This window comes from Protopterus annectens, chromosome 4.part1 (genome assembly GCF_019279795.1).
Source record: "Protopterus annectens isolate FY-2018-M chromosome 4.part1, PAN1.0, whole genome shotgun sequence".
Lineage (NCBI taxonomy): Eukaryota > Metazoa > Chordata > Ceratodontiformes > Protopteridae > Protopterus > Protopterus annectens.
The window spans coordinates 889,179,333-889,193,380 of NC_056734.1; the positions used below are offsets into that span (position 1 = coordinate 889,179,333).

The 14,048-nt window shown below is 42.6% G+C and overlaps 1 protein-coding gene across 2 annotated transcripts in view; it reads right to left on the bottom strand.

Moving 5' to 3' along the window:
- LOC122801105 (major facilitator superfamily domain-containing protein 8-like) overlaps positions 1 to 14,048 on the bottom strand; it is a 1,359,614-nt gene that overhangs the window by 1,214,880 nt on the left and 130,686 nt on the right. The window lies entirely within an intron of this gene.

Here is a 14,048-nt window from a genome sequence, read left to right on the forward strand (position 1 = left end):
TAGAGGAGCTCTCTGATTATGTAGCCCAGGCTGGTATGACCCTGACCCTGAGCAGCATCTTGCCCTCATCAAGAATGATGCCACAATACAAAGACAAGATGATCAGCTTTAATAATTGGCTCAAGTACTGGTGTCATTCTAAGGGGATCCAATGTCTGTCTGCCTGGGATGACATGTTAGTCAAGCCACGCTGCTTCGCAAGGGACAGCTTGCACCTGTCACCACTGGGCTTCCGGATATTGGCTAAGGCTCTTGCCACCCCCATAGTGCCTTTTTTAGGCAAGGCTCAGAAGACAAACCCACCTCCTTAGAAAACAAAAATGGAAAAAAACTAAGGGTAATGCTGCTCAACGCCAGAAGTCTAAATCTCAAGATGCAGGCACTCGATGCACTCCTCAGTATGGAGAACATCGACGTCTGTGCAGTAACTGAAACCTGGTTCAAGGCTCCTGAGAGCACCCCAGCGCTACCAGGCTATACCTCGTATCATGCTTTTCGGCCCCAAAACCTGGGCCAAACTACAAAGGGAGGGGGGGTGTCCATATTCATCAAGGACACCCACACCTCCAGGTTAGTAGCAACACATGACGCATCGGAGACCATACAGGTGCAACTAACCATAGGCAAAACTGCTATACAACTGGTAGCATGTTACAGACCACCCTCCCAATCTCAGGAAACCCACTCAGCCTTCCTGAAGACATTGGAGGATATGAATGTATCACAAAATACCATCATACTGGGAGACTTCAACTACCCTAACATAGATTGGGTACATTATTCTAGCCCTAAAATCCTAGCCCAAAGGTTCCTGGAATTCATAAATTCAAATGCACTGGAACAACTAGTCACCTCTCCCACTAGGGGAGATAATATACTCGACCTGATCATCACAAACATGGGGACAAAATGCTCCACACCGGACGTATACCCCTCACTAGTGAGATCTGACCACAAACTAATCACCCTGGATATACATATCCCACCTCCACCCCCATCACAAAAGAACACAGTGAAAAACTTCTCAAAAGCAGACTTCACTCTTCTTAAGATTGAGATGGTATCCTTTAAGCCCTCTGGGCCAGTGGATACCACATCCCACAATGCTGAATTCTTCACAAATGCTTTCTGTGGACATCTCCAAGAATGCATGGATCATGCAATCCCAAATAAATCCAAGTCCCTCTCCACCAAAGGCAAGCGTCCTGTCTGGTGGACCTCAGCCATTAACAAATTGTATAACAAAAGAAGGAAGCTACTGCATGACAGAGCAAAATCCCATAAAGGGAAGACATCTCTGATCAACACTAGCAGAAAACTACGTTCTCTCATAAAAACATCCAAGGCCAACTTTGAGAGAAAAATCGCTAAGAACACTAAAGATAACCACAAAGCCTTCTTCAGCTATGTTAGAAACCTGGGCGGAAACCCTCAGATATGCTCAGAGTTAGTTCACAACAACAAAAAATACACTCAACCCACAGATATTGCCAACATTCTGGCTGACAGGTTCAGTGCAAATTTCTCCCCTCCCTCACCCCCAAAAGAAGAAATACTTATCCCAGCTGAATGTAATCTCCCTGTCATCTCAGATGTCCAGGTGAGAGCCGCCCTCAGCAAAGCTAAAAACACAGCATCAGTGGGACCTGACGGTATTCCAGGTTGCGTGCTACATGAACTCCAAGAGGAGCTAAACCCGCACATAAAAATGCTATTTATCCTTAGCCTTACTACAGGATATGTACCTGAACACTGGCGTACAGCAACAGTGGTCCCACTCCACAAAGGGGGTACCTTTACAGACCCTGGGAACTACCGCCCCATAAGCTTAACCAGCCTGGTCTGCAAAGCTATGGAAAGAATCATTATGGAACTCATAAACAGAGACATTGGGGACCTACAAACACTTGACCCCACCCAGTTCGGCTTTGTAAAGGGCAGATCCTGCCTTTTGAACCTGGTTGACTTTTTTGAAACAGTCACTAGAGCCATTGATGAGGGCAAAGCAGTCCATACAGCCTACCTGGACTTGGCTAAGGCCTTCGACACAATACCCCACTCAGGCATCATAGATAAGCTCAACAGCTTAAATGTAAACCCTTATGTCACTAGATGGGTTGCAAACTGGCTAAAGGACAAAACCCATACAGTTAAAATTGCTGGAGCAATGTCAGACTCAAAGCCAGTCACAAGTGGTGTCCCACAGGGATCTGTCCTGGGACCCCTCTTGTTCGGCATTTATTTCTCAGATGTAAAAGCAAACATGGGAGGGTTGTGGCTGACAAAGTTCGCAGATGACTGCAAACTAGGCGCCATAGTCGATACACCAGCGGACACATACATCCTACAAAAAGGCCTCACAGAAATGGACAACTGGTGCCAGAGTCATGGCCTTAAACTAAATGCAAAAAAAATGTATAGTCATCCCCTTTGGGAAAAACAAAGTACCCACAATTTATCACAGACAGCAACCCACTGAGTACGGAAAAAGTAATCGTAGACCTAGGGACCCAAGTCGACAGCGACCTCTCATTTGACACCCACGCTGCCAAAGTGGTTAGAAAAACATTCTACCTTGCACACCTTATCATGAAGGGATTCACATCCAGAGCCAAGGATGTCATTGTACCCCTATACTCCTCCCTCATCAGACCCATGATAGAGTACAATGCCCCATTTGGTATGTACCTCACCCGGCATTTGCAACAGCTGGAGAGACCACAAAAGTACCTCACCAAGGGGATCAAGGGTCTCCAACATGTGTCTTATTCTGCCAGACTAAAGAAACTCCAGCTCTATTCAGTAGCATACCGCCTGCTCAGAGGTGATCTCTGCCTGACGTACAAGGCCATGTCCAATCAGGAACTGATGGACATGCTCCACCTCAAAAAATCCAAATCCCTCAGAACCACGAGAGCTAAAGACTTAAACCTTGGCACAAGTATGAATAGGACATGCTGGAGGGATAGATTCATAACCCAGAGGATTCCCATGCTCTGGAACAAGATCCCAGTTCATGTTAGGCAGAGCCCCTCACTGACTCTCTTCAAGAGAAATCCTGATGAGTGGATGGGAGATTGTAAGTTTACCCCAGGGGTCATATCTGTGTCACTACTAGACAGGGGCACAGTATTCTAAATCTATTCTGTGCATTTTGTACCATTTTATGGGGTGGTGAAAGCCACATCGCTATGGCTAGGCTTACAAATGCCCCAGGGCAGATAGCCTAGTACTAAACTATGAAACTATGTATTCCCAGAGAAAAATTATGTTTATTAGGATTGTTATACTTTAGCCATGACTCATTTATTACAAGGAGACCAGGGGGGAGGGAGCTCATGAAAGAGCTTGTGGTCTATGTCCTGCTTCTAATATTTTACCATTAAGAAGTGCAAAGCCATGCCTGACCCAGCTCTGTTAGAAATGCTACATCTAAAGAAATCCCAATCCCTCCACACTACACACTCCAGAGACCTCAACCTCATTACCACAATCAACAGAACAAGTTGGAGGGACAGGTTCATAACCCAGAGATTGCCTATGCTATGAAATAGACTTCCCATACATGTCGAGTGGAGTGCCTCACTGGCCCTCTTTAAGAGAAATCTTGATGAGTGGATGGGAGAGGCACTGGGAACTAAGGTTGGGTGAAGCAATGCCAGGGTAATCCTATGGGCTAGGCTTGTAAAGGCTCCAGGGCCATTAGCCTAGTACACATTTATGAACCTAGGAACCTATGATAGAGACCCTGACTTGGGAGTTTGAGTGAGTTTGTGAACCTGAGAGGTATTTAGAGAAGATGCTGGTTAACAAACAAATTAGATTAAATAAGTGAAAAACCAGCATTCATTAAAAATGAGGGTAGAATTGAAACTTCTAGGAGGATGGTACGGTACTGGAAAGACTAAACTAAACAGGGCAGATGTGATCATAACAAATGTTGGGAACAAGGAAGAAGCAGTGACACTGAGTATGTGAATCGGACCTCAGAGGAAGGGACAGATATGGAAGCTTGCCTGAAGAAGAAAGGATGGAATGTTTTAATGCCAGCAGGGTATAGCACCAAATGGAATGCTGCCATCATCACATGACTATAACTGAGTTAGCAAACAAGTCTGTTAAAGTAAAAACGGATTAATTAAACGAAAATGGGAATGGCATAATTAGATATTAGCAAGGCAATAATAAAGTATACATAAAACGTAACTGAATAAACTAGAAAGCCCTAGATTTACACCAAGGTACTGCTCATTAAAACTGGCTACAAACAAAGCAATCATTCAAAAATGGAAGACAGCCATGAAGCAGTTCTGTGATATGTGGGAAGCTTTAATCAGCATCTTCTGCTAAATGATAGGGAAGGAAATACACTGACTATATTACATTGCAATCTGTGTTATGGCAAAAAAGTGCAAACAAGCCTATCTTCTGCATTTACTATTCTATCTCCTGCCCAACCCTACGTATACCCTTCCATCTGTATACCTGACTAATGCTCCCAGAATACCTCTGTGGGTTCCCTGTTCACCTCATAATCTGGACAAAGCTCCATTTAACAGGTGTGCAATCCCCTTTGTGAATAAAACTTCAGAGACACAGAAAGAGTGGTTAGTCCATATAGTGTGCTCTGTGCCCCCTCCCCTTTGCTCCTCCTATCCAGGATTACCCTTCTATATCTCCCTAATATAATGTTGTGCACAGACAACATGTCTTCACAACTCTTCAGAAGTGGAAGAGTTCAAGCTCCTCTAGTATCTAGTCATATACCTCTCTTTCATAGGTTGGTACTAGGCTATCGGCTCTAGGGCCTATACGAGGCTAGCCATAGCAATTCCCTGGAACTTTCTTCCCACAATATTTACTTCCCTGGACCACTGTCTAGCAGGACGACTGACATGATCCCTGGGGTGAATTTCCTATCTCCCATCCAATCGTCAAGGTTCCTTTTGAAGAGGGCCACAAGGACGTGCTCTGCTTGACATGTATAGGCAGTCCATTCCAGAGTATGGGGAGTCTCCGGGTAAGGAATCTATTCCTCCAGCATGTTTTGTTCATTGTGATAAGATTTAGATCCCTGGAGTGTGTGGCTCTGAGGGATTGGGATTTCTTTAAGTGTAGCATGTCCAACAGCTCAGGGTTTGACATGGTCTTGTATGTTAAGCAGAGATCGCCTTTGAGTAGACGATATGCCACAGAGTATAGCTTGAGTTTTTTTAGACTTTAGCATAGGGCATCTGCTTTAGGCCTGTGAGTCTTTTAATGAGGTATTTCTGCAGCCGTTCCAGCAGTTGCAGATGTCCTGGGAGGTACATACCAAATGGGGCATTGTACCCTATAAATGGGTCTAATGAGGGAGAACAGTGAGACAATGACTTCCTTTTTTCTGGATGAAAAGCCCGTAGTGATGAGGTGTGCCACATAGAAGGATTTCCTGACTGTTGTGGTGATGTGGTTATCAAAGGTGAGGCCACTGTCTACCTGTGTCCCTACGTCTCTCATCACACTTTCTGTGTTTAGTGTACTGCCACCTATGTGGTAACTCATGGCTACATGTTTTTTCCCAAAGGGGATAACTATACATTTCTTGGCATTAAGCTTGAGCCCATGGCTCTGGCACCAAGCATCTGTTTCTGTAAGGCCCTTTTGTAGAATATCCACATCATTTGGGGATTCAATAATGGCTCCCAGTTTGCAGTCATCTGTGAACTTTGTTAGCCAGAGTCCCTTAGTGTTGGCCTGCACTTCAGAGAAGTAGATGCCAAACAAGAGCGGTCCCAGGACTGAACCTGAGGTACTCCACTTGTCACTTGTCTGGAGCTGGATTTGGAGTCGGCTACTTTTACAGTCTAGGTTCTGTCAATAAGCCAGTTGGCAACCCATCAAGTGACGTAGGGATTTATGCCCAGCTTAGTAAGTTTATCTATGTTTCCAGAGTGGGGGATGGTGTCAAAGGCATTGGCAAGGTCCAGATAGGCTGTGTGGACTGCCTTACCCTAGTCCACAGCTCTGGAGACTTGATTCAAAGAAGTCAATCAGGTTCAGGAGACAAGATCGGCCCTTCACATACCCAAACTGGGTGGAGTCCAGTGTTTGATGGTTGCCATTGTCTTTGTTTATAAGTTCCATGATAATGCATTCCATGCCCTTGCAGATCAAGCTCATCAGACTGATTGGATGGTAGTTCCATAGATCCAAGGTGGATTCCCCCCTTGTGGAGTGGGATAACTGTAGCTGTGCACCACTCAGTGGGCACAAAGCCTGAGATGAGGCTATGGTTAAACATAACACTTAGGTCAGGTGCCAGTTCATTTTGAAGTTCATGTAGTACACAGCCCAGGATGTTATCTGGTCCCATGGATGCTGTATTCTTAGCTTTGGAGATTGCAATTTCTACCTGTGTGGCCATGATTACTGGAATTTGGCAATCTTTTGCTATTGAGATGGGCCCTTTAGGAGGTGAGAGGGGGGTGAAGTTGACACTAAATCGATCTCCCAGGATATTGGCAATATCCTTGGGATCAATATATTTAATGCCACTCTTTTGTAGCTCAGAGCAGATCTGAGCATTGCCATTTAGATTCTTGACATAACTATAGAATGCCTTGTGGTTGTCTTTGGAATCTTTGGCAATTTTATTTTTGTAACTCTTTTCTGCAACAGTTTCTTCCTTCTGTTGTATAGTTTGTTTATGGCAGAGGACCACCAGATTGGCTTCCTTTTTTTTGGAGGAGAGCATCTTGGTTCTGTTTGGAATGGCACGATTCATGCACGAGTGGATGTGCTTGTACAGTGCCTTAGTGTAGGATTCAGCAGTCGAACTTTCAGCTCCCATCTGCATGGGTTTCATGAAGTTTGTCACTTCTGACTTGAGTAGCATGAAGTTGGCTTTGGAGAAGTTTTTTATCGAGGTTTCCTTACTGGGGGGTAGGGGTGGGATGTGGATGTCAAGGATGATTTGCTTATGGTCAGACCTGACCAATGAGGGGGTGACCACTGGTGTGGAGCATCTATCTCCTGTGTTGGTAATGACCAGGTCTAGGATAGTGGAGCCCCTGGTGGGACAATGGATTAGCTGATCCAGGGCATTGGAATTTATGAATTCCAAGAACCGTTGGGTAAAGGTGTTAAGTAGTTTTCCCAGTTAATGGCAGGGTATTTCACCCAGTATTAGGGTGTTTGGTTGTATCTTAATATTTTCCAGTATGTTTAGAAAGGTGTAGTGAGAATCTTGGGGCATGGTGGGGGATCTGTAGCAAGCTACAGTTTGGATTGCAGTCTTACCTAGTGTTAGTTGCACCTGGAGAATTTCAGATGCATTGTGTTGGGCAACTAGCGTATAGGTGTGACTATCCTTAGTGAATTCACCTTTAGTGTTTTGGTCTTGGTTTGGTGGCCGAAAAGTGTGGTAAGAGATGTAGCCTGGTATTGCAGGAGTGCTCTTTGGATCCTTGAACCAGGTCTCAGTTACGTGCACAGATATCGATGTTTTCCATTTTTAGGAGTTCCTCGAGAGAGTGCATTTTGAGGTTTAGACTTCTAGAATTGAGTAGCATTACCTTCAGATTTTGCATGCTTGTATCTGTTATGGTGGTAGTTTTGTCCTTTGAACTTTGCCTAAAAAAGTCAATATAGGGGTGGCAAGTGCTTTAGCCAGTAACCTGAATCCCAGGGGTGACAGGTGCAGACCATCTCTGGCAAAGCATCATGGTTTGTCGATCATGTCATCCCAGGCAGCAGATACTGAATCCCCTTTGAATGACACCAGAAGCTTAGCCAGTTGTTGAAGTCAATAGATTTTATTTATTATTTATTTTACATTTGTTGACCGGACTAGTCTAGCTGGATATATTTCCATTTTCAGTAGAGGCCCGGGGAGAAAAGCTCCACATAGAACATAACAAAGAGACATACTATTAATAAACACATAGAATAAAAATAAGACAACATAAGTAATAAAACAAATACAAATTGATAATAATAAACTTGGTGATAAAATTCACAAAAAGTAAGGCACACCATCATTAAAAGTCCTGACTAGAGATAGGACAGTGTCAAGGGCTTCTTACTAATTACAAACAGGCTATGCCATATGGCTCCTACTACAATAAGAAATAAAAAAAGCGAGAGGGAGGAGAAATGAGGAAAAAAATAAATAAATCATGTAAGAAGATAGGGAAGAGATAGAAGTCAAGAAATGAGAGAAAAAAGAAAGACAAACAAGAGGATATGGGAGAGGTAAGAGAAAATAGGTCAGAGCATAGAGTGACTTCAGGGCAAGGAAAGGTATATGCTAGGTATTAAGCACTAGGTGAGGTTAAAGATCAGGAGAGAAGTTAGTCAGGTGTACTACATGAGCAAAGCCAGTGATTTTGGAAGTACAGTTTGATTTGTTGTTTGAAGAGGGGTAGGGATGTGATTAGAGTTATATCCCTAGGTAGTGAATTCCATACTCGGCCTGTGGTATTCGTGACTAGAGAGTCACCAGCTAAGTTGTGAGCTTTTATGGGTTTGGTCAAGAGTTTAGAAGAGGAGCGAAGGGAGGTAAGATTGCTATAAAGGGGTAAAAGCTGTGAAAGAATAGGGGTGTTATCAGGTTGGTACAAAATTTTGTGGGCAATAGAGAGTTGTGTGAGTGTAAGATAGTTTTGTAGTTCTAGCCAGCCTAGATGTTTCAAATTAAGGCAGTGATGGGTTCTGAAGGGGTTGCCCGTGGCGAAGCGGGCAATGTTATTGTAGCAAGTTGCTAGTTTGTTTAGGTTAGATTTCTTGAGGTTAGTGAAGATAGGAGAGGCATAAAAGAGAGTGGATATAAGATGGGAGTGGGCAATAGTAGCTCTAGCTGATGGGGTGAGATGCCATAGATCTTTTTGGTGGCTTTCTTTCAGAATTCATCTAACACTATCATGCGTCTTTCCACGTATGCCCCCAAAACTGCACACATTGTTTAAGAAGTCTTGACTCGACTGTGTTCTCCACTGATCAGGCCCACAATAGAATACAATGCTCCTATGGGATGCATCTCTCTATACATATAAAGCAATTAGAGACACCAAAGGTTCCTGACAAAAAAGATAATGGGTCCAAAGTACCTGACCTATCAAGAGAGGCTGAATGCTTTGTCCCTGTATTTCATGTCCTACAGGGTCCTTTTTGACAACCTGTGCCTTTTCTTTTGGACCATTAGGGATCCATCAGTCCAAGACGTCTTATTTCTCCACAAATCAAACATTTCTGTGAACACTAGAACCAGAGATCTGAACCTATTTCAACAAATAAATAACTCTTGGTGGATGGACAGAATTGTCCTGCAATGACTAGTCTCTCTCAAAACCTCCTATCCATACTCTGGCACTTCTGCAGTATTCAATAATCCCAGACTCCTAAGTCATCAATGATCCTCCCATGCCATATGACTGCCTTTAGCTTTGTCTTCTTATCCTTATGCTACACAATGACATGATCACTTTTGGCTATCAGTTCTTTAACCTAAACACCCATGACCCAGTTCTTTAACCTAAACACCCATGACCAAAACTCTGCATAGATTAATACCATATTCAAAACTCTTTGCTTTTTTGGTCGAGTCCTACAGAAGTTAGTTGAACTCCTTATGGTCCAATACCTCAATCAACGCCCCACATCCACTCTACCCTCTCTTTCAAGCTTGGAATTTCCCAGGATTCTTCTGGCAGATTTATTTTTTGTGAGTATTATCATAGTTTTCCTATTCACTGCTTTAGTCTCATCTTCAGTTGCCTATCCTCATCCTTAGCTGCATCTATGCAATTATAACTATCAATTTACCATGTCTCCTCACCTTTCACTACATTAACTGTGAGGGCCCTTGATGTAGACTCCCTTGCCATATTCCTTGTTTGGTGTTTTACTTCCTCAGATTTAAATATAATGTCCTACTTCATGAAGATTGCTTTCCCGCACCCAACACTCCATTTTCTTAAAAGAAAAATTATACCCTTGCAACTTCATGTCTCACCCCCATCCTTATCACTGGCCCAGACTTCAGTGATACTAAAAGTCTCCACCTCCTCTCTACCCAGAATCACTGCACTACACAGTAGTAACACCTAGCTGTAATATAAGTCACCCTTGCTTGTGTCTTGACTATGCACCTAATCTTTTAATTTCTTTACACTGCCTAAACATCTACCAGCTATCTTGCTTGTCACCCCTCCATTCTTACTTTAAATGCACAGTTACTGAAGTGCATCTATCCAGCTCAGTACTAAACGGTGCTAATCCTTCACAGTTAAGTTGGAACCTGTCCTCTGCATACTGATGGTGCCTCAGCCAGGTTTCTCCCATTATCGTACTATCCCCAAACCATTCTTCCATGTCCACAGCTACTCATAACTCCTAGCATTCTATTCCGTTCTGCCCTCTGGTTGCTCATAAAAGGTAGTAATACTGAGAATGCTACTTCCAAACCTACATATGAAATGCCTCAGCCAACTCTCTGTACCTGCCTGTTGCCACTTCAGAAGATCATTGGTGCCTGCATGTGCCACAGCACGTGTCCAGACTTCCTCTTTGGTGATCAGTTTGGTCACCTCCTCCCACATCTTAATGAGTAATCTTGTAGAATAAAATCTGATCTCTTTTTTATTTGCTTAGGGTTATAACCCCCCTTTGCAACTGAGTCTCCAATCATGAAGGCCATCTTCTCTGTTCACACACACTGGCTTGAATTTCTTTCACATCCTGTGCCATACCACTGACCCTACTATTTGCAACTTTTCCTCCTCCACTTCTTCAGCTGTTGGACCTTCTCACTGTCTGTGCTGGAAACCTCTCTCCATGTGGTGCACTTCATCACCTCCCAATCCTTCTTGTGCTACTACTTTGTGACCTTTCCACTATTCATATGCATGCAGTCCAGAAGACAATTACCGAGCCTAAAACAAATTCCCACCCCAAAGCACTGTTTAGTTGAGTGACATGCTGAAAGTCACTCAGTAGGCAAATGAAGGCTGAGGGAATCAAACCCTATACCACAGAAAGTAGCTTGGCATAGCCTTAATCCTGTGTGCTGTTAGACAGACAGACATCTGAGAGTTACTCTTTTACCTGTGCTATAATGCAAAGGTAATGAAATATCCACTCTACTTTATCAATGTTGTGCCAATAACCAACGAAAAGAGGACTTGAATTCCCAACCTACAGCACCTATGACCTCCATGGCACTACATTTACATACTGAGCTACATCATAAATCTGTCTTTGTTGCCCTCTGTTTGCCTCATCTATTTGAATGCACCTCTTGTCCACTTTCTGCTGTACTTCATCTGATGCTGGTTCTTCATGTAGCTGTTTGTGTGATGTTGGGCTTTCATGATAAGCTGGCTCATCTTGAGACTCTGGCTCTTCATGCATCTCTTCATGTGATGATGGCTCTGTGTGACAATGGCTCATCCTCTGATATCTGAATTTAGTGTGGCTCTCTGTGTGATGCTGGCTCTTTATGTGGCTCTTCGTATGATGATGGCTCTGTATGACACTGGCTTGTCCTGTGATATTGGATCTTATTGTGGCTCTGTGTGACACTGGCTCGTCTTGTGATGTTGGATCTTTATGTGGCTCTTCGTATGGTGATGGATTTTCATGATAATCTGGCTGGACTTGTGATGCTGGCTCTTAGTGTGACACTGGCTCATCCTGTGATATTGGATCTTTGTGTGGCTCTTCATGTGATGATGGCAATTTATATGGCTCTTCCTGTGATGATGGGCTTTCATGATAAGCTGGCTTGACTTGTGATGCTGACTCTTCATATGATGATGGCTGTTTGTGTGACACTGGCTCATCCTGTGATATTGGATCTTAGTGTGGCTCTTCATGTGATGTTGGCTCGTCTTGTGATGCTGGGGCTGTGTGGCTCTTCATATGACTCTGGCTCATCTTGTGGAACTAGATTTTTGTGTGGCTGTTCGTGTGACACTGGCTCATCCAGTGATGCTGACGGCTCATGTGACACTGGCGGCTCTTCATATGATGCTGGCTCTTCATGTGGCTGTTCACGTGACACTGACTCGTCTTGTGATGCTGGCTCTTTGTATGACATTGCTGGCTCTTTGTATGACACTGGCTCCTACATGACAAAATCTAGCTCTGTCTCATTATCTCTTCTCACTGCTCTTGACAACTGTACTGCAATGCTAGCTTTCACGCTAACTTCTTTCTCCTTGTCCTCCCTTTCTTGACTCTATCTCACACTTTTTTGCTTCAGTGTAGTCTGACCCAACCCACTTTACTGTTTTCTTCTGATGTCTGCCTATGTCCTCCTATCCTCTGCCTTGTTTGCTGGCATCCTGTTTCCTCATCCTGTCAACACACACTATATCTTTTTGCATTTGACAAGCTCATCCAGTACAATCTCTATCACTCATTCTACTATGAAGCACCCCATTCTCATTAAATAAGCCCTTATCCTCTGGCACTCCAGTGCCTCCTTAGCCCAGGAGCTACTCAGGGCGTTGAGCACTTCACAGATTTATCTCCTCACTCTTGTTGACAAACTCCAGCTATTCCTCTCATAACCAATTCTCATATTTATAATTGCTTCCCTTTATTTGCTTGTTCTCTTTTTACAACATATATTTTGTGCTCATCAGTTTCATCCTTCAACTGCTAAGTAAGACCCGACAACAGATAACCTGAAAAGTAATAACAAAACTAACACTGGTTCTGTTTGTCAGCAGAACTATAAGGTGAACTATAATAAATTACAAAACAGAGCATGACAACCACAATATACAAGATCAAACACCATCATTTCTTTATTACCACAAAACTTCACATCCTGTCTTGTGCCTTCAACTTTATAATACTTCTGAAAAAAACATTAAATTATTCAAACCAAGATAAATAGCATTGAAATGCAACTGCCACTCAAGTTCATGTTTTTCTTCTGAGTTATAATCATCACCCTAATGTTCACATCAATAATAATACAAGAAAAAGAAACTTTCTTGAAACCTTAACATACTGTAGTGCTTGCATAAAGTGTTCTCCAGTTAATTTTTAACAGATAGCAATTTTCAGGTCTATATTATGTGATCGAAAATGCGTTCATCAACATATGAACAGGCAAAATACTATTCACTGAATGGCCACTTCAGCAATTTTTTCCCAGGGGAAAAAATCGCTTGGCCGAAGAAAAACAAAAACTTTCAAACCCTAGAAAAACAAAAAAGTACAGAAACTAACAGCTGAAGGTAAAACAAAAAACGTTAATGCACACAAAAGAGAGTAAGTGCTTTCTCAGTATGCTCTCACCTCTTCATCAGACTGTTCTCAACTAGTAACAAAAGCACTTAAATAGCACAAGTTAATTAGTCAGTTAAGGCACTAATAAAAGCATCAATTATCTGAAAGAAAAATTTCACAACTGAAAAACATGCAAATGAAATATATAAAAAGCATAAAAATATATACATTAAAAACAATCCTATACTTACTGTTTGAGAGGTCTAGCTTTTAAAAAAGGCTTGAGAGAGACAACTTCATTAAGACCTGGTGTCTTATCAGCATTAAGGGACAGAATTCATCTTTGCTCTGCAGATTCTGTGCAATTCCTAAGGTCTCCCCCTCTTAGACTCTCAGGAATGATCTCTAGCACAAAAAATTTAAAATGATGTTCCTGTTCATGGCACATAACATGCTTAGCAAGAGCATTAGTGTCTTTCCTGTTTCTAATTCTCTGATGTTCCAACACCCTGTCTTTGAGTTGTCTATTACTTAAGCCTACATAAAAAGCATGACAAACAGTGCAGTATCTAAAATAAACAATGTTCTTAGTCCTGCAATCAGCATAAAAGTTTGTATCTATTTTGAAGTGTATGTTAGGGTGCATGTAAGTATGATTGGAGTGTATAAACTTGCATACTGTGCAATTCCTGCATTTAAAAAGTGCCATGCCTCTCTGACTGTAAAACCTTGCTAAAAGTATAAGTATTATAGCACAAATGCCTTTTCAAAGATGTCATTTTTAAAAGAAAAGTGTGGACCAGTGTCTATGGCATTTCTTAATT